Source organism: Ascaphus truei, unplaced genomic scaffold, assembly GCF_040206685.1.
Source record: "Ascaphus truei isolate aAscTru1 unplaced genomic scaffold, aAscTru1.hap1 HAP1_SCAFFOLD_2649, whole genome shotgun sequence".
Lineage (NCBI taxonomy): Eukaryota > Metazoa > Chordata > Amphibia > Anura > Ascaphidae > Ascaphus > Ascaphus truei.
The window spans coordinates 1-25,922 of NW_027455589.1; the positions used below are offsets into that span (position 1 = coordinate 1).

The following is a 25,922-nucleotide window of genomic DNA, read 5'->3' on the forward strand; positions in this document are numbered from 1 at the left end:
AGAGAGGTGGGTGAGAGAGAGAGGTGGGTGAGAGAGAGAGAGGTGGGTGAGAGAAAGGTGGGTGAGAGAGAGAGAGAGGTGGGAGAGAGAGAGAGGTGGGTGAGAGAGAGAGAGAGGTGGGTGGAGAGAGAGAGGTGGGTGAGAGAGAGGTGGTGAGAGAGAGAGAGAGAGGTGGGTGAGAGAGAGAGAGAGAGGTGGGTGAGAGAGAGAGGTGGGTGAGAGAGAGAGGTGGGTGAGAGAGAGAGGTGGGTGAGAGAGAGAGGTGGGTGAGAGAGAGAGGTGGGTGAGAGAGAGAGGTGGGTGAGAGAGAGAGGTGGGTGAGAGAGAGAGAGAGGTGGGTGAGAGAGAGGTGGGTGAGAGAGAGAGGTGGGTGAGAGAGAGAGGTGGGTGAGAGAGAGAGGTGGGTGAGAGAGAGAGGTGGGTGAGAGAGAGAGAGGCATTTACCTTCGTCCACGAGGACGGCCAGCGAGCCGTCAGGTGACAGCCCCACGCAGGAGATGTTACAGCGACACGCCAGCGGCAGAGTCTCAGCATTATTACTGAGGGAGGAAGGGGGAGGAAGGGAGAGGAAGGGGGAGGAAGGGAGAGGCGGAGACACCCAATTAGGCGGGAGAGAGACCGACAACCAGGCGCGGGAGAGAGGGCACAGAGACAGCAAACCAGGCGGGAGAGAGGGAGGAGACACCCAATCAGGGATGGGATACAGGAGGGAGAGGGGGGGGGGGATACAGGAGGGAGAGGGGGGGGGGTGGGATACAGGAGGGAGAGGGGGGGGTGGGATACAGGAGGGAGAGGGGGGGGGGTGGGATACAGGAGGGAGAGGGGGGGGTGGGATACAGGAGGGAGAGGGGGGGTGGGATATAGGAGGGAGAGGGGGGATATAGGAAGGGGGGATATAGGAAGGGGGGAACTTCCCCTTCCCCCCCTTCCTATATCCACCTCCCTCCTGTATCCCACCCCCTCTCCCTCCTGTATCCCACCCCCCCCATCTCCCTCTTGTATCCCACCCCCCCCATCTCCCTCTTGTATCCCACCCCCCCCATCTCCCTCTTGTATCCCACCCCCCCCATCTCCCTCTTGTATCCCACCCCCCCATCTCCCTCTTGTATCCCACCCCCCCCCCCATCTCCCTCTTGTATCCCACCCCCCCCCCCCCATCTCCCTCTTGTATCCCACCCCCCCCCCCATCTCCCTCTTGTATCCCACCCCCCCCCCCCATCTCCCTCTTGTATCCCACCCCCCCCCCATCTCCCTCTTGTATCCCACCCCCCCCATCTCCCTCTTGTATCCCAACCCCCCCCATCTCCCTCTTGTATCCCACCCCCCCCCCCCATCTCCCTCTTGTATCCCACCCCCCCCCCCCCATCTCCCTCTTGTATCCCACCCCCCCCATCTCCCTCTTGTATCCCACCCCCCCCCATCTCCCTCTTGTATCCCACCCCCCCATCTCCCTCTTGTATCCCCCCCTCTCCCTCCTGTATCCCCCCCCTCCCTCCTGTATCCCCCCCTCCCTCCTGTATCCCCCCCTCCCTCCTGTATCCCCCCCTCCCTCCTGTATCCCCCCTCTCCCTCCTGTATCCCCCCCTCTCCCTCCTGTATCCCCCCTCTCCCTCCTGTATCTCCCCCCCCTCCCCCCTCCTCTCCCTCCTGTATCTCCCCCCTCTCCCTCCTGTATCCCCCCCTCCCTCCTGTATCCCCCCCCTCTCCCTCCTGTATCCCCCCCTCCCTCCTGTATCCCCTCTCCCTCCTGTATCCCCCCCTCTCCCTCCTGTATCCCCCCTCTCCCTCCTGTATCCCCCCTCTCCCTCCTGTATCCCCCCTCTCCCTCCTGTATCTCCCCCCCTCCCCCCTCCTCTCCCTCCTGTATCTCCCCCCTCTCCCTCCTGTATCCCCCCCCTCTCCCTCCTGTATCTCCCCCCTCTCCCTCCTGTATCTCCCCCCTCTCCCTCCTGTATCTCCCCCCTCTCCCTCCTGTATCTCCCCCCTCTCCCTCCTGTATCCCCCCCCTCTCCCTCCTGTACCCCCCCTCTCCCTCCTGTACCCCCCCTCTCCCTCCTGTACCCCCTCTCCCTCCTGTATCCCCCCCTCCTCTCCCTCCTGTATCCCCCCCTCTCCCTCCTGTATCCCCCCCCTCTCCCTCCTGTATCCCCCCCCTCTCCCTCCTGTATCCCCCCCCCTCTCCCTCCTGTATCCCCCCCCCTCTCCCTCCTGTATCCCCCCCCCTCTCCCTCCTGTATCCCCCCCCTCTCCCTCCTGTATCCCCCCCTCTCCCTCCTGTATCCCCCCCCCTCTCCCTCCTGTATCCCCCCCCCTCTCCCTCCTGTATCCCCCCCTCTAACTCCTGTATCCCCCCCCTCTCCCTCCTGTATCCCCCCCTCTCCCTCCTGTATCCCCCCCCTCTCCCTCCTGTATCCCCCCCTCTCCCTCCTGTATCCCCCTCTCCCTCCTGTATCCCCCCTCTCCCTCCTGTATCCCCCCTCTCCCTCCTGTATCCCCCCCTCTCCCTCCTGTATCCCCCCCCCTCCCTCCTGTATCTCCCCCTCTCCCTCCTGTATCTCCCCCTCTCCCTCCTGTATCTCCCCCTCTCCCTCCTCTATCCCCCCCCTCTCCCTCCTGTATCCCCCCCCCTCTCCCTCCTGTATTCCCCCCCCCTCTCCCTCCTGTATTCCCCCCCTCTCCCTCCTGTATTCCCCCCCCCTCTCCCTCCTGTATTCCCCCCCCCTCTCCCTCCTGTATCCCCCCCTCTCCCTCCTGTATCCCCCCCTCTCCCTCCTGTATCCCCCCCCTCTCCCTCCTGTATCCCCCCCCTCTTCCTCCTGTATCCCCCCCTCTCCCTCCTGTATCCCCCCCTCTCCCTCCTGTATCCCCCCCTCTCCCTCCTGTATCCCCCCCTCTCCCTCCTGTATCCCCGCCTCTCCCTCCTGTATCCCCCCCTCTCCCTCCTGTATCCCCCCCTCTCCCTCCTGTATCCCCCCCTCTCCCTCCTGTATCCCCCCTCTCCCTCCTGTAATTCCCCCTCTCCCTCCTGTATTCCCCCCCCTCTCCCTCCTGTATCCCCCCCCTCTCCCTCCTGTATCCCCCCACCCCACTTACTTCTTCAGGTGGAAGACACTGAGCCGGTTCCCCCACGGGGCTGATCAGCGAGTTCCCGTCCGGGGAGAAGGTCAGATTCCCGCGGCGGTAAAATGTACCCAAGAGATTACTGAACTGTAACAGAGAAGAGAGGGAAGAGGGGGGGTAGGAGATGAAAGGGGGGGTGGAGAAAGGGAGAGAGAGATAGAGAAATGGGGGGGGGAAGAGATAAGGGGGAGGGAGAGGAGGAGAGGGAAGAGGGAAAGGGGGGGGGGGAGAAAGGGCCATTGGTCTCGTGCACACCCCCTCCCCCATATTGGGGGCGATAGGTTCAGGACCCTATGTATGAGAGAATCCCTTTGGATATACACGCTTGGCTCGCTCCTGCTGTATGAGAGAATCCCTTTGGATATACACGCTTGGCTCGCTCCTGCTGTACGAGAGAGTCCCTTTGGATATACACGCTTGGCTCGCTCCTGCTGTATGAGAGAATCCCTTTGGATATACACGCTTGGCTCGCTCGCTCCTGCTGTATGAGAGAATCCCTTTGGATATACACCCTTGGCTCGCTCCTGCTGTATGAGAGAATCCCTTTGGATATACACGCTTGGCTCGCTCCTGCTGTACGAGAGAGTCCCTTTGGATATACACGCTTGGCTCGCTCCTGCTGTATGAGAGAGTCCCTTTGGATATACACCCTTGGCTCGCTCGCTCCTGCTGTATGAGAGAATCCCATTGGATATACACGCTTGGCTCGCTCGCTCGCTCCTGCTGTATGAGAGAGTCCCTTTGGATATACACGCTTGGCTCGCTCGCTCCTGCTGTATGAGAGAATCCCTTTGGATATACACCCTTGGCTCGCTCGCTCCTGCTGTATGAGAGAGTCCCTTTGGATATACACGCTTGGCTCGCTCGCTCCTGCTGTATGAGAGAATCCCTTTGGATATGCACGCTTGGCTCGCTCGCTCCTGCTGTATGAGAGAGTCCCTTTGGATATACACGCTTGGCTCGCTCGCTCCTGCTGTATGAGAGAATCCCTTTGGATATGCACGCTTGGCTCGCTCGCTCCTGCTGTATGAGAGAATCCCCTTGGATATACACGCTTGGCTCGCTCGCTCCTGCTGTATGAGAGAATCCCTTTGGATATACACGCTTGGCTCGCTCGCTCGCTCCTGCTGTATGAGAGAATCCCTTTGGATATACACCCTTGGCTCGCTCGCTCGCTCCTGCTGTATGAGAGAATCCCTTTGGATATACACCCTTGGCTCGCTCCTGCTGTACGAGAGAGTCCCTTTGGATATACACCCTTGGCTCGCTCCTGCTGTATGAGAGAATCCCTTTGGATATACACGCTTGGCTCGCTCGCTCCTGCTGTATGAGAGAATCCCTTTGGATATACACCCTTGGCTCGCTCGCTCCTGCTGCTGTATGAGAGAATCCCTTTGGATATACACGCTTGGCTCGCTCGCTCCTGCTGTATGAGAGAATCCCTTTGGATATACACGCTTGGCTCGCTCGCTCCTGCTGTATGAGAGAATCCCTTTGGATATACACCCTTGGCTCGCTCCTGCTGTATGAGAGAATCCCTTTGGATATACACGCTTGGCTCGCTCGCTCCTGCTGTATGAGAGAGTCCCTTTGGATATACACGCTTGGCTCGCTCGCTCCTGCTGTATGAGAGAATCCCTTTGGATATACACGCTTGGCTCGCTCGCTCCTGCTGTATGAGAGAATCCCTTTGGATATACACCCTTGGCTCGCTCGCTCGCTCCTGCTGTATGAGAGAATCCTTTTGGATATACACGCTTGGCTCGCTCGCTCCTGCTGTATGAGAGAATCCCTTTGGATATACATCCTTGGCTCGCTCCTGCTGTATGAGAGAGTCCCTTTGGATATACATGCTTGGCTCGCTCGCTCGCTCCTGCTGTATGAGAGAATCCCATTGGATATACACGCTTGGCTCGCTCGCTCCTGCTGTATGAGAGAGTCCCTTTGGATATACACGCTTGGCTCGCTCGCTCCTGCTGTATGAGAGAATCCCTTTGGATATGCACGCTTGGCTCGCTCGCTCCTGCTGTATGAGAGAATCCCCTTGGATATACACGCTTGGCTCGCTCGCTCCTGCTGTATGAGAGAATCCCCTTGGATATACACCCTTGGCTCGCTCGCTCCTGCTGTATGAGAGAATCCCTTTGGATATACACCCTTGGCTCGCTCGCTCCTGCTGTATGAGAGAATCCCTTTGGATATACACGCTTGGCTCGCTCGCTCCTGCTGTATCAGAGAAACCCTTTGGATATACACCCTTGGCTCGCTCGCTCGCTCCTGCTGTATGAGAGAATCCCTTTGGATATACACCCTTGACTCGCTCGCTCGCTCCTGCTGTATGAGAGAATCCCTTTGGATATACACCCTTGGCTCGCTCCTGCTGTATGAGAGAGTCCCTTTGGATATACACCCTTGGCTCGCTCCTGCTGTATGAGAGAGTCCCTTTGGATATACACCCTTGGCTCGCTCCTGCTGTATGAGAGAATCCCTTTGGATATACACGCTTGGCTCGCTCGCTCCTGCTGTATGAGAGAATCCCTTTGTATATACACCCTTGGCTCGCTCGCTCCTGCTGTATGAGAGAATCCCTTTGGATATACACGCTTGGCTCGCTCGCTCCTGCTGTATGAGAGAATCCCTTTGGATATACACCCTTGGCTCGCTCGCTCCTGCTGTATGAGAGAATCCCTTTGGATATACACGCTTGGCTCGCTCGCTCCTGCTGTATGAGAGAATCCCTTTGGATATACACGCTTGGCTCGCTCCTGCTGTATGAGAGAATCCCTTTGGATATACACGCTTGGCTTGCTCGCTCCTGCTGTATGAGAGAGTCCCTTTGGATATACACGCTTGGCTCGCTCGCTCCTGCTGTATGAGAGAATCCCTTTGGATATACACCCTTGGCTCGCTCCTGCTGTATGAGAGAGTCCCTTTGGATATACATGCTTGGCTCGCTCGCTCCTGCTGTATGAGAGAATCCCTTTGGATATACACGCTTGGCTCGCTCGCTCCTGCTGTATGAGAGAATCCCTTTGGATATACACGCTTGGCTCGCTCGCTCCTGCTGTATGAGAGAATCCCCTTGGATATACACCCTTGGCTCGCTCGCTCCTGCTGTATGAGAGAGTCCCCTTGGATATACACGCTTGGCTCGCTCGCTCCTGCTGTATGAGAGAATCCCTTTGGATATACACCCTTGGCTCGCTCGCTCCTGCTGTATGAGAGAATCCCTTTGGATATACACGCTTGGCTCGCTCCTGCTGTATGAGAGAATCCCTTTGGATATGCACGCTTGGCTCGCTCCTGCTGTATGAGAGAATCCCTTTGGATATACACGCTTGGCTCGCTCGCTCCTGCTGTATGAGAGAATCCCTTTGGATATACACGCTTGGCTCGCTCGCTCGCTCCTGCTGTATGAGAGAGTCCCTTTGGATATACACGCTTGGCTCGCTCGCTCCTGCTGTATGAGAGAATCCCTTTGGATATACACCCTTGGCTCGCTCGCTCCTGCTGTATGAGAGAGTCCCTTTGGATATACACGCTTGGCTCGCTCGCTCCTGCTGTATGAGAGAATCCCTTTGGATATGCACGCTTGGCTCGCTCGCTCCTGCTGTATGAGAGAGTCCCTTTGGATATACACGCTTGGCTCGCTCGCTCCTGCTGTATGAGAGAATCCCTTTGGATATGCACGCTTGGCTCGCTCGCTCCTGCTGTATGAGAGAATCCCCTTGGATATACACGCTTGGCTCGCTCGCTCCTGCTGTATGAGAGAATCCCTTTGGATATACACGCTTGGCTCGCTCGCTCCTGCTGTATGAGAGAATCCCTTTGGATATACACCCTTGGCTCGCTCGCTCGCTCCTGCTGTATGAGAGAATCCCTTTGGATATACACCCTTGGCTCGCTCCTGCTGTACGAGAGAGTCCCTTTGGATATACACCCTTGGCTCGCTCCTGCTGTATGAGAGAATACCTTTGGATATACACGCTTGGCTCGCTCGCTCCTGCTGTATGAGAGAATCCCTTTGGATATACACCCTTGGCTCGCTCGCTCCTGCTGCTGTATGAGAGAATCCCTTTGGATATACACGCTTGGCTCGCTCGCTCCTGCTGTATGAGAGAATCCCTTTGGATATACACGCTTGGCTCGCTCGCTCCTGCTGTATGAGAGAATCCCTTTGGATATACACCCTTGGCTCGCTCCTGCTGTATGAGAGAATCCCTTTGGATATACACGCTTGGCTCGCTCGCTCCTGCTGTATGAGAGAGTCCCTTTGGATATACACGCTTGGCTCGCTCGCTCCTGCTGTATGAGAGAATCCCTTTGGATATACACGCTTGGCTCGCTCGCTCCTGCTGTATGAGAGAATCCCTTTGGATATACACCCTTGGCTCGCTCGCTCGCTCCTGCTGTATGAGAGAATCCTTTTGGATATACACGCTTGGCTCGCTCGCTCCTGCTGTATGAGAGAATCCCTTTGGATATACATCCTTGGCTCGCTCCTGCTGTATGAGAGAGTCCCTTTGGATATACATGCTTGGCTCGCTCGCTCCTGCTGTATGAGAGAATCCCATTGGATATACACGCTTGGCTCGCTCGCTCCTGCTGTATGAGAGAATCCCTTTGGATATGCACGCTTGGCTCGCTCGCTCGCTCCTGCTGTATGAGAGAATCCCCTTGGATATACACGCTTGGCTCGCTCGCTCCTGCTGTATGAGAGAATCCCCTTGGATATACACCCTTGGCTCGCTCGCTCCTGCTGTATGAGAGAATCCCTTTGGATATACACCCTTGGCTCGCTCGCTCCTGCTGTATGAGAGAATCCCTTTGGATATACACGCTTGGCTCGCTCGCTCCTGCTGTATCAGAGAAACCCTTTGGATATACACCCTTGGCTCGCTCGCTCGCTCCTGCTGTATGAGAGAATCCCTTTGGATATACACCCTTGACTTGCTCGCTCGCTCCTGCTGTATGAGAGAATCCCTTTGGATATACACCCTTGGCTCGCTCCTGCTGTATGAGAGAGTCCCTTTGGATATACACCCTTGGCTCGCTCCTGCTGTATGAGAGAGTCCCTTTGGATATACACCCTTGGCTCGCTCCTGCTGTATGAGAGAATCCCTTTGGATATACACGCTTGGCTCGCTCGCTCCTGCTGTATGAGAGAATCCCTTTGGATATACACCCTTGGCTCGCTCGCTCCTGCTGTATGAGAGAATCCCTTTGGATATACACGCTTGGCTCGCTCGCTCCTGCTGTATGAGAGAATCCCTTTGGATATACACCCTTGGCTCGCTCGCTCCTGCTGTATGAGAGAATCCCTTTGGATATACACGCTTGGCTCGCTCGCTCCTGCTGTATGAGAGAATCCCTTTGGATATACACGCTTGGCTCGCTCGCTCCTGCTGTATGAGAGAATCCCTTTGGATATACACCCTTGGCTCGCTCCTGCTGTATGAGAGAATCCCTTTGGATATACACGCTTGGCTTGCTCGCTCCTGCTGTATGAGAGAGTCCCTTTGGATATACACGCTTGGCTCGCTCGCTCCTGCTGTATGAGAGAATCCCTTTGGATATACACGCTTGGCTCGCTCGCTCCTGCTGTATGAGAGAATCCCTTTGGATATACACCCTTGGCTCGCTCGCTCGCTCCTGCTGTATGAGAGAATCCTTTTGGATATACACGCTTGGCTCGCTCGCTCCTGCTGTATGAGAGAATCCCTTTGGATATACATCCTTGGCTCGCTCCTGCTGTATGAGAGAGTCCCTTTGGATATACATGCTTGGCTCGCTCGCTCGCTCCTGCTGTATGAGAGAATCCCATTGGATATACACGCTTGGCTCGCTCGCTCCTGCTGTATGAGAGAGTCCCTTTGGATATACACGCTTGGCTCGCTCGCTCCTGCTGTATGAGAGAATCCCTTTGGATATGCACGCTTGGCTCGCTCGCTCCTGCTGTATGAGAGAATCCCCTTGGATATACACGCTTGGCTCGCTCGCTCCTGCTGTATGAGAGAATCCCCTTGGATATACACCCTTGGCTCGCTCGCTCCTGCTGTATGAGAGAATCCCTTTGGATATACACCCTTGGCTCGCTCGCTCCTGCTGTATGAGAGAATCCCTTTGGATATACACGCTTGGCTCGCTCGCTCCTGCTGTATCAGAGAAACCCTTTGGATATACACCCTTGGCTCGCTCGCTCGCTCCTGCTGTATGAGAGAATCCCTTTGGATATACACCCTTGACTCGCTCGCTCGCTCCTGCTGTATGAGAGAATCCCTTTGGATATACACCCTTGGCTCGCTCCTGCTGTATGAGAGAGTCCCTTTGGATATACACCCTTGGCTCGCTCCTGCTGTATGAGAGAGTCCCTTTGGATATACACCCTTGGCTCGCTCCTGCTGTATGAGAGAATCCCTTTGGATATACACGCTTGGCTCGCTCGCTCCTGCTGTATGAATCCCTTTGTATATACACCCTTGGCTCGCTCGCTCCTGCTGTATGAGAGAATCCCTTTGGATATACACGCTTGGCTCGCTCGCTCCTGCTGTATGAGAGAATCCCTTTGGATATACACCCTTGGCTCGCTCGCTCCTGCTGTATGAGAGAATCCCTTTGGATATACACCCTTGGCTCGCTCGCTCCTGCTGTATGAGAGAATCCCTTTGGATATACACGCTTGGCTCGCTCGCTCCTGCTGTATGAGAGAATCCCTTTGGATATACACGCTTGGCTCGCTCGCTCCTGCTGTATGAGAGAATCCCTTTGGATATACACCCTTGGCTCGCTCCTGCTGTATGAGAGAATCCCTTTGGATATACACGCTTGGCTTGCTCGCTCCTGCTGTATGAGAGAGTCCCTTTGGATATACACGCTTGGCTCGCTCGCTCCTGCTGTATGAGAGAATCCCTTTGGATATACACGCTTGGCTCGCTCGCTCCTGCTGTATGAGAGAATCCCTTTGGATAAACACCCTTGGCTCGCTCCTGCTGTATGAGAGAGTCCCTTTGGATATACATGCTTGGCTCGCTCGCTCCTGCTGTATGAGAGAATCCCTTTGGATATACACGCTTGGCTCGCTCGCTCCTGCTGTATGAGAGAATCCCTTTGGAAATACACGCTTGGCTCGCTCGCTCCTGCTGTATGAGAGAATCCCCTTGGATATACACCCTTGGCTCGCTCGCTCCTGCTGTATGAGAGAGTCCCCTTGGATATACACGCTTGGCTCGCTCGCTTCTGCTGTATGAGAGAATCCCTTTGGATATACACGCTTGGCTCGCTCCTGCTGTATGAGAGAATCCCTTTGGATATACACGCTTGGCTCGCTCCTGCTGTATGAGAGAATCCCTTTGGATATACACGCTTGGCTCGCTCGCTCGCTCCTGCTGTATGAGAGAGTCCCTTTGGATATACACGCTTGGCTCGCTCGCTCCTGCTGTATGAGAGAATCCCTTTGGATATACACCCTTGGCTCGCTCGCTCCTGCTGTATGAGAGAGTCCCTTTGGATATACACGCTTGGCTCGCTCGCTCCTGCTGTATGAGAGAATCCCTTTGGATATGCACGCTTGGCTCGCTCGCTCCTGCTGTATGAGAGAGTCCCTTTGGATATACACGCTTGGCTCGCTCGCTCCTGCTGTATGAGAGAATCCCTTTGGATATGCACGCTTGCCTCGCTCGCTCCTGCTGTATGAGAGAATCCCCTTGGATATACACGCTTGGCTCGCTCGCTCCTGCTGTATGAGAGAATCCCTTTGGATATACACGCTTGGCTAGCTCGCTCGCTCCTGCTGTATGAGAGAATCCCTTTGGATATACACCCTTGGCTCGCTCGCTCGCTCCTGCTGTATGAGAGAATCCCTTTGGATATACACCCTTGGCTCGCTCCTGCTGTACGAGAGAGTCCCTTTGGATATACACCCTTGGCTCGCTCCTGCTGTATGAGAGAATCCCTTTGGATATACACGCTTGGCTCGCTCGCTCCTGCTGTATGAGAGAATCCCTTTGGATATACACCCTTGGCTCGCTCGCTCCTGCTGCTGTATGAGAGAATCCCTTTGGATATACACGCTTGGCTCGCTCGCTCCTGCTGTATGAGAGAATCCCTTTGGATATACACGCTTGGCTCGCTCGCTCCTGCTGTATGAGAGAATCCCTTTGGATATACACCCTTGGCTCGCTCCTGCTGTATGAGAGAATCCCTTTGGATATACACGCTTGGCTCGCTCGCTCCTGCTGTATGAGAGAGTCCCTTTGGATATACACGCTTGGCTCGCTCGCTCCTGCTGTATGAGAGAGTCCCCTTGGATATACACGCTTGGCTCGCTCGCTCCTGCTGTATGAGAGAATCCCTTTGGATATACACCCTTGGCTCGCTCGCTCCTGCTGTATGAGAGAATCCCTTTGGATATACACGCTTGGCTCGCTCCTGCTGTATGAGAGAATCCCTTTGGATATGCACGCTTGGCTCGCTCCTGCTGTATGAGAGAATCCCTTTGGATATACACGCTTGGCTCGCTCGCTCCTGCTGTATGAGAGAATCCCTTTGGATATACACGCTTGGCTCGCTCGCTCGCTCCTGCTGTATGAGAGAGTCCCTTTGGATATACACGCTTGGCTCGCTCGCTCCTGCTGTATGAGAGAATCCCTTTGGATATACACCCTTGGCTCGCTCGCTCCTGCTGTATGAGAGAGTCCCTTTGGATATACACGCTTGGCTCGCTCGCTCCTGCTGTATGAGAGAATCCCTTTGGATATGCACGCTTGGCTCGCTCGCTCCTGCTGTATGAGAGAGTCCCTTTGGATATACACGCTTGGCTCGCTCGCTCCTGCTGTATGAGAGAATCCCTTTGGATATGCACGCTTGGCTCGCTCGCTCCTGCTGTATGAGAGAATCCCCTTGGATATACACGCTTGGCTCGCTCGCTCCTGCTGTATGAGAGAATCCCTTTGGATATACACGCTTGGCTCGCTCGCTCGCTCGCTCCTGCTGTATGAGAGAATCCCTTTGGATATACACCCTTGGCTCGCTCGCTCGCTCCTGCTGTATGAGAGAATCCCTTTGGATATACACCCTTGGCTCGCTCCTGCTGTACGAGAGAGTCCCTTTGGATATACACCCTTGGCTCGCTCCTGCTGTATGAGAGAATACCTTTGGATATACACGCTTGGCTCGCTCGCTCCTGCTGTATGAGAGAATCCCTTTGGATATACACCCTTGGCTCGCTCGCTCCTGCTGCTGTATGAGAGAATCCCTTTGGATATACACGCTTGGCTCGCTCGCTCCTGCTGTATGAGAGAATCCCTTTGGATATACACGCTTGGCTCGCTCGCTCCTGCTGTATGAGAGAATCCCTTTGGATATACACCCTTGGCTCGCTCCTGCTGTATGAGAGAATCCCTTTGGATATACACGCTTGGCTCGCTCGCTCCTGCTGTATGAGAGAGTCCCTTTGGATATACACGCTTGGCTCGCTCGCTCCTGCTGTATGAGAGAATCCCTTTGGATATACACGCTTGGCTCGCTCGCTCCTGCTGTATGAGAGAATCCCTTTGGATATACACCCTTGGCTCGCTCGCTCGCTCCTGCTGTATGAGAGAATCCTTTTGGATATACACGCTTGGCTCGCTCGCTCCTGCTGTATGAGAGAATCCCTTTGGATATACATCCTTGGCTCGCTCCTGCTGTATGAGAGAGTCCCTTTGGATATACATGCTTGGCTCGCTCGCTCCTGCTGTATGAGAGAATCCCATTGGATATACACGCTTGGCTCGCTCGCTCCTGCTGTATGAGAGAATCCCTTTGGATATGCACGCTTGGCTCGCTCGCTCGCTCCTGCTGTATGAGAGAATCCCCTTGGATATACACGCTTGGCTCGCTCGCTCCTGCTGTATGAGAGAATCCCCTTGGATATACACCCTTGGCTCGCTCGCTCCTGCTGTATGAGAGAATCCCTTTGGATATACACCCTTGGCTCGCTCGCTCCTGCTGTATGAGAGAATCCCTTTGGATATACACGCTTGGCTCGCTCGCTCCTGCTGTATCAGAGAAACCCTTTGGATATACACCCTTGGCTCGCTCGCTCGCTCCTGCTGTATGAGAGAATCCCTTTGGATATACACCCTTGACTTGCTCGCTCGCTCCTGCTGTATGAGAGAATCCCTTTGGATATACACCCTTGGCTCGCTCCTGCTGTATGAGAGAGTCCCTTTGGATATACACCCTTGGCTCGCTCCTGCTGTATGAGAGAGTCCCTTTGGATATACACCCTTGGCTCGCTCCTGCTGTATGAGAGAATCCCTTTGGATATACACGCTTGGCTCGCTCGCTCCTGCTGTATGAGAGAATCCCTTTGGATATACACCCTTGGCTCGCTCGCTCCTGCTGTATGAGAGAATCCCTTTGGATATACACGCTTGGCTCGCTCGCTCCTGCTGTATGAGAGAATCCCTTTGGATATACACCCTTGGCTCGCTCGCTCCTGCTGTATGAGAGAATCCCTTTGGATATACACGCTTGGCTCGCTCGCTCCTGCTGTATGAGAGAATCCCTTTGGATATACACGCTTGGCTCGCTCGCTCCTGCTGTATGAGAGAATCCCTTTGGATATACACCCTTGGCTCGCTCCTGCTGTATGAGAGAATCCCTTTGGATATACACGCTTGGCTTGCTCGCTCCTGCTGTATGAGAGAGTCCCTTTGGATATACACGCTTGGCTCGCTCGCTCCTGCTGTATGAGAGAATCCCTTTGGATATACACGCTTGGCTCGCTCGCTCCTGCTGTATGAGAGAATCCCTTTGGATATACACCCTTGGCTCGCTCGCTCGCTCCTGCTGTATGAGAGAATCCTTTTGGATATACACGCTTGGCTCGCTCGCTCCTGCTGTATGAGAGAATCCCTTTGGATATACATCCTTGGCTCGCTCCTGCTGTATGAGAGAGTCCCTTTGGATATACATGCTTGGCTCGCTCGCTCGCTCCTGCTGTATGAGAGAATCCCATTGGATATACACGCTTGGCTCGCTCGCTCCTGCTGTATGAGAGAGTCCCTTTGGATATACACGCTTGGCTCGCTCGCTCCTGCTGTATGAGAGAATCCCTTTGGATATGCACGCTTGGCTCGCTCGCTCCTGCTGTATGAGAGAATCCCCTTGGATATACACGCTTGGCTCGCTCGCTCCTGCTGTATGAGAGAATCCCCTTGGATATACACCCTTGGCTCGCTCGCTCCTGCTGTATGAGAGAATCCCTTTGGATATACACCCTTGGCTCGCTCGCTCCTGCTGTATGAGAGAATCCCTTTGGATATACACGCTTGGCTCGCTCGCTCCTGCTGTATCAGAGAAACCCTTTGGATATACACCCTTGGCTCGCTCGCTCGCTCCTGCTGTATGAGAGAATCCCTTTGGATATACACCCTTGACTCGCTCGCTCGCTCCTGCTGTATGAGAGAATCCCTTTGGATATACACCCTTGGCTCGCTCCTGCTGTATGAGAGAGTCCCTTTGGATATACACCCTTGGCTCGCTCCTGCTGTATGAGAGAGTCCCTTTGGATATACACCCTTGGCTCGCTCCTGCTGTATGAGAGAATCCCTTTGGATATACACGCTTGGCTCGCTCGCTCCTGCTGTATGAATCCCTTTGTATATACACCCTTGGCTCGCTCGCTCCTGCTGTATGAGAGAATCCCTTTGGATATACACGCTTGGCTCGCTCGCTCCTGCTGTATGAGAGAATCCCTTTGGATATACACCCTTGGCTCGCTCGCTCCTGCTGTATGAGAGAATCCCTTTGGATATACACGCTTGGCTCGCTCGCTCCTGCTGTATGAGAGAATCCCTTTGGATATACACGCTTGGCTCGCTCGCTCCTGCTGTATGAGAGAATCCCTTTGGATATACACCCTTGGCTCGCTCCTGCTGTATGAGAGAATCCCTTTGGATATACACGCTTGGCTTGCTCGCTCCTGCTGTATGAGAGAGTCCCTTTGGATATACACGCTTGGCTCGCTCGCTCCTGCTGTATGAGAGAATCCCTTTGGATATACACGCTTGGCTCGCTCGCTCCTGCTGTATGAGAGAATCCCTTTGGATAAACACCCTTGGCTCGCTCCTGCTGTATGAGAGAGTCCCTTTGGATATACATGCTTGGCTCGCTCGCTCCTGCTGTATGAGAGAATCCCTTTGGATATACACGCTTGGCTCGCTCGCTCCTGCTGTATGAGAGAATCCCTTTGGATATACACGCTTGGCTCGCTCGCTCCTGCTGTATGAGAGAATCCCCTTGGATATACACCCTTGGCTCGCTCGCTCCTGCTGTATGAGAGAGTCCCCTTGGATATACACGCTTGGCTCGCTCGCTTCTGCTGTATGAGAGAATCCCTTTGGATATACACGCTTGGCTCGCTCCTGCTGTATGAGAGAATCCCTTTGGATATACACGCTTGGCTCGCTCCTGCTGTATGAGAGAATCCCTTTGGATATACACGCTTGGCTCGCTCGCTCGCTCCTGCTGTATGAGAGAGTCCCTTTGGATATACACGCTTGGCTCGCTCGCTCCTGCTGTATGAGAGAATCCCTTTGGATATACACCCTTGGCTCGCTCGCTCCTGCTGTATGAGAGAGTCCCTTTGGATATACACGCTTGGCTCGCTCGCTCCTGCTGTATGAGAGAATCCCTTTGGATATGCACGCTTGGCTCGCTCGCTCCTGCTGTATGAGAGAGTCCCTTTGGATATACACGCTTGGCTCGCTCGCTCCTGCTGTATGAGAGAATCCCTTTGGATATGCACGCTTGCCTCGCTCGCTCCTGCTGTATGAGAGAATCCCCTTGGATATACACGCTTGGCTCGCTCGCTCCTGCTGTATGAGAGAATCCCTTTGGATATACACGCTTGGCTAGCTCGCTCGCTCCTGCTGTATGAGAGAATCCCTTTGGATATACACCCTTGGCTCGCTCGCTCGCTCCTGCTGTATGAGAGAATCCCTTTGGATATACACCCTTGGCTCGCTCCTGCTGTACGAGAGAGTCCCTTTGGATATACACCCTTGGCTCGCTCCTGCTGTATGAGAGAATCCCTTTGGATATACACGCTTGGCTCGCTCGCTCCTGCTGTATGAGAGAATCCCTTTGGATATACACCCTTGGCTCGCTCGCTCCTGCTGCTGTATGAGAGAATCCCTTTGGATATACACGCTTGGCTCGCTCGCTCCTGCTGTATGAGAGAATCCCTTTGGATATACACGCTTGGCTCGCTCGCTCCTGCTGTATGAGAGAATCCCTTTGGATATACACCCTTGGCTCGCTCCTGCTGTATGAGAGAATCCCTTTGGATATACACGCTTGGCTCGCTCGCTCCTGCTGTATGAGAGAGTCCCTTTGGATATACACGCTTGGCTCGCTCGCTCCTGCTGTATGAGAGAATCCCTTTGGATATACACGCTTGGCTCGCTCGCTCCTGCTGTATGAGAGAATCCCTTTGGATATACACCCTTGGCTCGCTCGCTCGCTCCTGCTGTATGAGAGAATCCTTTTGGATATACACGCTTGGCTCGCTCGCTTCTGCTGTATGAGAGAATCCCTTTGGATATACATCCTTGGCTCGCTCCTGCTGTATGAGAGAGTCCCTTTGGATATACATGCTTGGCTCGCTCGCTCCTGCTGTATGAGAGAATCCCATTGGATATACACGCTTGGCTCGCTCGCTCCTGCTGTATGAGAGAGTCCCTTTGGATATACACGCTTGGCTCGCTCGCTCCTGCTGTATGAGAGAATCCCTTTGGATATGCACGCATGGCTCGCTCGCTCCTGCTGTATGAGAGAATCCCCTTGGATTTACACGCTTGGCTCGCTCGCTCCTGCTGTATGAGAGAATCCCCTTGGATATACACCTTTGGCTCGCTCGCTCCTGCTGTATGAGAGAATCCCTTTGGATATACACCCTTGGCTCGCTCGCTCCTGCTGTATGAGAGAATCCCTTTGGATATACACGCTTGGCTCGCTCGCTCCTGCTGTATCAGAGAAACCCTTTGGATATACACCCTTGACTTGCTCGCTCGCTCCTGCTGTATGAGAGAATCCCTTTGGATATACACCCTTGGCTCGCTCCTGCTGTATGAGAGAGTCCCTTTGGATATACACCCTTGGCTCGCTCCTGCTGTATGAGAGAGTCCCTTTGGATATACACCCTTGGCTAGCTCCTGCTGTATGAGAGAGTCCCTTTGGATATACACGCTTGGCTCGCTCGCTCCTGCTGTATGAGAGAATCCCTTTGGATATACACCCTTCGCTCGCTCGCTCCTGCTGTATGAGAGAATCCCTTTGGATATACACGCTTGGCTCGCTCGCTCCTGCTGTATGAGAGAATCCCTTTGGATATACACCCTTGGCTCGCTCGCTCCTGCTGTATGAGAGAATCCCTTTGGATATACACGCTTGGCTCGCTCGCTCCTGCTGTATGAGAGAATCCCTTTGGATATACACGCTTGGCTCGCTCGCTCCTGCTGTATGAGAGAATCCCTTTGGATATACACCCTTGGCTCGCTCCTGCTGTATGAGAGAATCCCTTTGGATATACACGCTTGGCTTGCTCGCTCCTGCTGTATGAGAGAGTCCCTTTGGATATACACGCTTGGCTCGCTCGCTCCTGCTGTATGAGAGAATCCCTTTGGATATACACGCTTGGCTCGCTCGCTCCTGCTGTATGAGAGAATCCCTTTGGATATACACCCTTGGCTCGCTCCTGCTGTATGAGAGAGTCCCTTTGGATATACATGCTTGGCTCGCTCGCTCCTGCTGTATGAGAGAATCCCTTTGGATATACACGATTGGCTCGCTCGCTCCTGCTGTATGAGAGAATCCCTTTGGATATACACGCTTGGCTCGCTCGCTCCTGCTGTATGAGAGAATCCCCTTGGATATACACCCTTGGCTCGCTCGCTCCTGCTGTATGAGAGAGTCCCCTTGGATATACACGCTTGGCTCGCTCGCTCCTGCTGTATGAGAGAATCCCTTTGGATATACACGCTTGGCTCGCTCCTGCTGTATGAGAGAATCCCTTTGGATATACACGCTTGGCTCGCTCCTGCTGTATGAGAGAATCCCTTTGGATATACACGCTTGGCTCGCTCGCTCCTGCTGTATGAGAGAATCCCTTTGGATATACACCCTTGGCTCGCTCCTGCTGTATGAGAGAGTCCCTTTGGATATACACGCTTGGCTCGCTCGCTCCTGCTGTATGAGGGAATCCCTTTGGATATACACGCTTGGCTCGCTCGCTCGCTCCTGCTGTATGAGAATCCCCTTGGATATACACCCTTGGCTCGCTCGCTCCTGCTGTATGAGAGAATCCCTTTGGATATACACGCTTGGCTCGCTCGCTCCTGCTGTATGAGAGAATCCCTTTGGATATGCACGCTTGGCTCGCTCGCTCCTGCTGTATGAGAGAATCCCTTTGGATATACACGCTTGGCTCGCTCGCTCCTGCTGTATGAGAGAATCCCTTTGGATATACACGCTTGGCTCGCTCGCTCGCTCCTGCTGTATGAGAGAATCCCTTTGGATATACACGCTTAACTCGCTCGCTCGCTCCTGCTGTATGAGAGAATCCCTTTGGATATACACCCTTGGCTCGCTCGCTCGCTCCTGCTGTATGAGAGAATCCCCTTGGATATACACCCTTGGCTCGCTCGCTCCTGCTGTATGAGAGAATCCCTTTGGATATACACGCTTGGCTCGATCGCTCCTGCTGTATGAGATAATCCCTTTGGATATACACGCTTGGCTCGCTCGCTCCTGCTGTATGAGAGAATCCCTTTGGATATACACGCTTGGCTCGCTCGCTCCTGCTGTATGAGAGAATCCCTTTGGATATACACCCTTGGCTCGCTCGCTCCTGCTGTATGAGAGAATCCCTTTGGATATACACGCTTGGCTCGCTCGCTCGCTCCTGCTGTATGAGAGAATCCCTTTGGATATACACCCTTGGCTCGCTCGCTCCTGCTGTATGAGAGAATCCCTTTGGATATACACCCTTGGCTCGCTCGCTCCTGCTGTATGAGAGAATCCCTTTGGATATACACCCTTGGCTCGCTCCTGCTGTATGAGAGAATCCCTTTGGATATACACCCTTGGCTCGCTCGCTCCTGCTGTATGAGAGAGTCCCTTTGGATATACACCCTTGGCTCGCTCGCTCCTGCTGTATGAGAGAATCCCTTTGGATATACACCCTTGGCTCGCTCGCTCCTGCTGTATGAGAGAATCCCTTTGGATATACACCCTTGGCTCGCTCCTGCTGTATGAGAGAATCCCTTTGGATATACACCCTTGGCTCGCTCGCTCCTGCTGTATCAGAGAATCCCTTTGGATATACACGCTTGGCTCGCTCGCTCCTGCTGTATGAGATAATCCCTTTGGATATACACCCTTGGCTCGCTCGCTCCTGCTGTATGAGAGAATCCCTTTGGATATACACGCTTGGCTCGCTCCTGCTGTATGAGAGAATCCCTTTGGATATACACGCTTGGCTCGCTCCTGCTGTATGAGAGAATCCCTTTGGATATACACGCTTGGCTCGCTCGCTCCTGCTGTATGAGAGAATCCCTTTGGATATACACCCTTGGCTCGCTCCTGCTGTATGAGAGAGTCCCTTTGGATATACACGCTTGGCTCGCTCGCTCCTGCTGTATGAGGGAATCCCTTTGGATATACACGCTTGGCTCGCTCGCTCGCTCCTGCTGTATGAGAATCCCCTTGGATATACACCCTTGGCTCGCTCGCTCCTGCTGTATGAGAGAATCCCTTTGGATATACACGCTTGGCTCGCTCGCTCCTGCTGTATGAGAGAATCCCTTTGGATATGCACGCTTGGCTCGCTCGCTCCTGCTGTATGAGAGAATCCCTTTGGATATACACGCTTGGCTCGCTCGCTCCTGCTGTATGAGAGAATCCCTTTGGATATGCACGCTTGGCTCGCTCGCTCCTGCTGTATGAGAGAATCCCTTTGGATATACACGCTTGGCTCGCTCGCTCGCTCCTGCTGTATGAGAGAATCCCTTTGGATATACACGCTTAACTCGCTCGCTCGCTCCTGCTGTATGAGAGAATCCCTTTGGATATACACCCTTGGCTCGCTCGCTCGCTCCTGCTGTATGAGAGAATCCCCTTGGATATACACCCTTGGCTCGCTCGCTCCTGCTGTATGAGAGAATCCCTTTGGATATACACGCTTGGCTCGATCGCTCCTGCTGTATGAGATAATCCCTTTGGATATACACGCTTGGCTCGCTCGCTCCTGCTGTATGAGAGAATCCCTTTGGATATACACGCTTGGCTCGCTCGCTCCTGCTGTATGAGAGAATCCCTTTGGATATACACCCTTGGCTCGCTCGCTCCTGCTGTATGAGAGAATCCCTTTGGATATACACGCTTGGCTCGCTCGCTCGCTCCTGCTGTATGAGAGAATCCCTTTGGATATACACCCTTGGCTCGCTCGCTCCTGCTGTATGAGAGAATCCCTTTGGATATACACGCTTGGCTCGCTCGCTCCTGCTGTATGACAGAGTCCCTTTGGATATACACGCTTGGCTCGCTCGCTCCTGCTGTATGAGAGAATCCCTTTGGATAAACACCCTTGGCTCGCTCCTGCTGTATGAGAGAGTCCCTTTGGATATACATGCTTGGCTCGCTCGCTCCTGCTGTATGAGAGAATCCCTTTGGATATACACGCTTGGCTCGCTCGCTCCTGCTGTATGAGAGAATCCCTTTGGATATACACGCTTGGCTCGCTCGCTCCTGCTGTATGAGAGAATCCCCTTGGATATACACCCTTGGCTCGCTCGCTCCTGCTGTATGAGAGAGTCCCCTTGGATATACACGCTTGGCTCGCTCGCTTCTGCTGTATGAGAGAATCCCTTTGGATATACACGCTTGGCTCGCTCCTGCTGTATGAGAGAATCCCTTTGGATATACACGCTTGGCTCGCTCCTGCTGTATGAGAGAATCCCTTTGGATATACACGCTTGGCTCGCTCGCTCGCTCCTGCTGTATGAGAGAGTCCCTTTGGATATACACGCTTGGCTCGCTCGCTCCTGCTGTATGAGAGAATCCCTTTGGATATACACCCTTGGCTCGCTCGCTCCTGCTGTATGAGAGAGTCCCTTTGGATATACACGCTTGGCTCGCTCGCTCCTGCTGTATGAGAGAATCCCTTTGGATATACACGCTTGGCTCGCTCGCTCCTGCTGTATGAGAGAATCCCTTTGGATATGCACGCTTGGCTCGCTCGCTCCTGCTGTATGAGAGAATCCCTTTGGATATACACGCTTGGCTCGCTCGCTCGCTCCTGCTGTATGAGAGAATCCCTTTGGATATACACGCTTAACTCGCTCGCTCGCTCCTGCTGTATGAGAGAATCCCTTTGGATATACACCCTTGGCTCGCTCGCTCGCTCCTGCTGTATGAGAGAATCCCCTTGGATATACACCCTTGGCTCGCTCGCTCCTGCTGTATGAGAGAGTCCCTTTGGATATACACGCTTGGCTCGATCGCTCCTGCTGTATGAGATAATCCCTTTGGATATACACGCTTGGCTCGCTCGCTCCTGCTGTATGAGAGAATCCCTTTGGATATACACGCTTGGCTCGCTCGCTCCTGCTGTATGAGAGAATCCCTTTGGATATACACCCTTGGCTCGCTCGCTCCTGCTGTATGAGAGAATCCCTTTGGATATACACGCTTGGCTCGCTCGCTCCTGCTGTATGACAGAGTCCCTTTGGATATACACGCTTGGCTCGCTCGCTCGCTCGCTCCTGCTGGGGTTAATGAGCGCACTGAGACACGTACACCCGCTGACCTGCGCCCTTCTCCTCGATGTTCCTGCCCTGACCGGGTTTGTGGATTTTGGCGTGGCTCTCGTGGCCTTTAGTCTGACCTGCGCCCTTCTCCTCGATGTTCCTGCCCTGACCGGGTTTGTGGATTTTGGCGTGGCTCTCGTGGCCTTTAGTCTGACCTGCGCCCTTCTCCTCGATGTTCCTGCCCTGCTCGGGTTTGTGGATTTTGGCGTGGCTCTCGTGGCCTTTAGTCTGACCTGCGCCCTTCTCCTCGATGTTCCTGTCCTGCTCGGGTTTGTGGATTTTGGCGTGGCTCTCGTGGCCTTTAGTCTGACCTGCGCCCTTCTCCTCGATGTTCCTGCCCTGCTCGGGTTTGTGGATTTTGGCGTGGCTCTCGTGGCCTTTAGTCTGACCTGCGCCCTTCTCCTCGATGTTCCTGCCCTGACCGGGTTTGTGGATTTTGGCGTGGCTCTCGTGGCCTTTAGTCTGACCTGCGCCCTTCTCCTCGATGTTCCTGCCCTGACCGGGTTTGTGGATTTTGGCGTGGCTCTCGTGGCCTTTAGTCTGACCTGCGCCCTTCTCCTCGATGTTCCTGCCCTGCTCGGGTTTGTGGATTTTGGCGTGGCTCTCGTGGCCTTTAGTCTGACCTGCGCCCTTCTCCTCGATGTTCCTGTCCTGCTCGGGTTTGTGGAGTTTGGCGTGGCTCTCGTGGCCTTTAGTCTGACCTGCGCCCTTCTCCTCGATGTTCCTGCCCTGACCGGGTTTGTGGAGTTTGGCGTGGCTCTCGTGGCCTTTAGTCTGACCTGCGCCCTTCTCCTCGATGTTCCTGCCCTGTTCGGGTTTGTGGAGTTTGGCGTGGCTCTCGTGGCCTTTAGTCTGACCTGCGCCCTTCTCCTCGATGTTCCTGCCCTGACCGGGTTTGTGGATTTTGGCGTGGCTCTCGTGGCCTTTAGTCTGACCTGCGCCCTTCTCCTCGATGTTCCTGCCCTGTTCGGGTTTGTGGAGTTTGGCGTGGCTCTCGTGGCCTTTAGTCTGACCTGCGCCCTTCTCCTCGATGTTCCTGCCCTGCTCGGGTTTGTGGATTTTGGCGTGGCTCTCGTGGCCTTTAGTCTGACCTGCGCCCTTCTCCTCGATGTTCCTGTCCTGCTCGGGTTTGTGGATTTTGGCGTGGCTCTCGTGGCCTTTAGTCTGACCTGCGCCCTTCTCCTCGATGTTCCTGCCCTGCTCGGGTTTGTGGATTTTGGCGTGGCTCTCGTGGCCTTTAGTCTGACCTGCGCCCTTCTCCTCGATGTTCCTGCCCTGCTCGGGTTTGTGGATTTTGGCGTGGCTCTCGTGGCCTTTAATCTGACCTGCGCCCTTCTCCTCGATGTTCCTGCCCTGACCGGGTTTGTGGATTTTGGCGTGGCTCTCGTGGCCTTTAGTCTGACCTGCGCCCTTCTCCTCGATGTTCCTGTCCTGCTCGGGTTTGTGGATTTTGGCGTGGCTCTCGTGGCCTTTAGTCTGACCTGCGCCCTTCTCCTCGATGTTCCTGTCCTGCTCGGGTTTGTGGATTTTGGCGTGGCTCTCGTGGCCTTTAGTCTGACCTGCGCCCTTCTCCTCGATGTTCCTGCCCTGTCCGGGTTTGTGGATTTTGGCGTGGCTCTCGTGGCCTTTAGTCTGACCTGCGCCCTTCTCCTCGATGTTCCTGTCCTGCTCGGGTTTGCGGATTTTGGCGTGGCTCTCGTGGCCTTTAGTCTGACCTGCGCCCTTCTCCTCGATGTTCCTGTCCTGACCGGGTTTGTGGATTTTGGCGTGGCTCTCGTGGCCTTTAGTCTGACCTGCGCCCTTCTCCTCGATGTTCCTGCCCTGCTCGGGTTTGTGGATTTTGGCGTGGCTCTCGTGGCCTTTAATCTGACCTGCGCCCTTCTCCTCGATGTTCCTGCCCTGACCGGGTTTGTGGATTTTGGCGTGGCTCTCGTGGCCTTTAGTCTGACCTGCGCCCTTCTCCTCGATGTTCCTGTCCTGCTCGGGTTTGTGGATTTTGGCGTGGCTCTCGTGGCCTTTAGTCTGACCTGCGCCCTTCTCCTCGATGTTCCTGTCCTGCTCGGGTTTGTGGATTTTGGCGTGGCTCTCGTGGCCTTTAGTCTGACCTGCGCCCTTCTCCTCGATGTTCCTGCCCTGTCCGGGTTTGTGGATTTTGGCGTGGCTCTCGTGGCCTTTAGTCTGACCTGCGCCCTTCTCCTCGATGTTCCTGTCCTGCTCGGGTTTGCGGATTTTGGCGTGGCTCTCGTGGCCTTTAGTCTGACCTGCGCCCTTCTCCTCGATGTTCCTGTCCTGACCGGGTTTGTGGATTTTGGCGTGGCTCTCGTGGCCTTTAGTCTGACCTGCGCCCTTCTCCTCGATGTTCCTGCCCTGCTCGGGTTTGTGGATTTTGGCGTGGCTCTCGTGGCCTTTAGTCTGACCTGCGCCCTTCTCCTCGATGTTCCTGCCCTGACCGGGTTTGTGGATTTTGGCGTGGCTCTCGTGGCCTTTAGTCTGACCTGCGCCCTTCTCCTCGATGTTCCTGCCCTGACCGGGTTTGTGGAGTTTGGCGTGGCTCTCGTGGCCTTTAGTCTGACCTGCGCCCTTCTCCTCGATGTTCCTGCCCTGCTCGGGTTTGTGGAGTTTGGCGTGGCTCTCGTGGCCTTTAGTCTGACCTGCGCCCTTCCCCTCGATGTTCCTGTCCTGCTCGGGTTTGTGGAGTTTGGCGTGGCTCTCGTGGCCTTTAGTCTGACCTGCGCCCTTCTCCTCGATGTTCCTGCCCTGTTGGGGTTTGTGGAGTTTGGCGTGGCTCTCGTGGCCCTTTGTCCTCCCTCAGTCCCCTAGTTTTTGCTGGTCCCTCGTGGTATCGCGTATATTACATACGTTTTCACGCTGCTTATTCACGTTAATGTCGCTAGCTAACACCGTGCAATGTGCGCCACACGTCTGGGTGTTTCCCCTCCATTGAATTGCTACAGAATATACATTCAAGCTGCTGCTCACATTTTGGGCTTGATGCCTGTTATCTGTATACAACAAATTGTGTATTCTGTCCGTTATTAATATTGTAGGTACAGAGTATAGTCTGGCACACCTAGAAATGTACAAATACCAGCCGTATACGTGCTTATAGACTACCGCTGCTCCGCGGTCCGGGGAAACACCCCGCCGGGCGCAGTTCCAGAGTATACGGAAGGAAGTGACGGGTCCCGGGCAGAGACGGTATTCTTTTAGTGGCACACACAACGTTTCGAACTTATACAAAGTTCTTTCTCAAGTGACTGGCCACTTTCTTTGTTATTAATATTGGTCATTATTTTAATAATGTTTTATCATTTGTATATCTTTATTATATTTCCTTTATCATTGCGAGTTCCCACGGTATATATTCTGCAATGTAGTACACATTATGTATTCTGTATGTATATATTCTGTAATGTAGTACCCATTATGTAATCTGTATGTATATATTCTGCAATGTAGTACACATTATGTATTCTGTATGTATATATTCTGTAATGTAGTACACATTATGTATTCTGTACGTATATATTCTGTAATGTAGTACCCATTATGTAATCTGTATGTATATATTCTGTAATGTAGTACACATTATGTATTCTGTATGTATATATTCTGTAATGTAGTACCCATTATGTATTCTGTACGTATATATTCTGCAATGTAGTACACATTATGTATTCTGTATGTATATATTCTGTAATGTAGTACCCATTATGTAATCTGTATGTATATATTCTGCAATGTAGTACACATTATGTATTCTGTATGTATATATTCTGTAATGTAGTACACATTATGTATTCTGTACGTATATATTCTGTAATGTAGTACCCATTATGTAATCTGTATGTATATATTCTGTAATGTAGTACACATTATGTATTCTGTATGTATATATTCTGTAATGTAGTACCCATTATGTATTCTGTACGTATATATTCTGTAATG

At 53.8% G+C, this 25,922-nt stretch overlaps 1 long non-coding RNA gene across 1 annotated transcript in view; it reads right to left on the bottom strand.

The window, feature by feature from the left end:
* Window positions 1-444: 444 nt before the first annotated feature.
* LOC142481426 (uncharacterized) overlaps window positions 445-25,922 on the bottom strand; it is a 33,880-nt gene continuing 8,402 nt past the window's right edge. Inside the window, exons 2-3 of the long non-coding RNA XR_012795771.1 lie at window positions 3,094-3,207; window positions 445-539 (exon numbers count right to left, since the gene is read on the bottom strand). This is a non-coding gene — a long non-coding RNA (uncharacterized LOC142481426). The remainder of the gene's footprint in view (window positions 540-3,093; window positions 3,208-25,922) is intronic.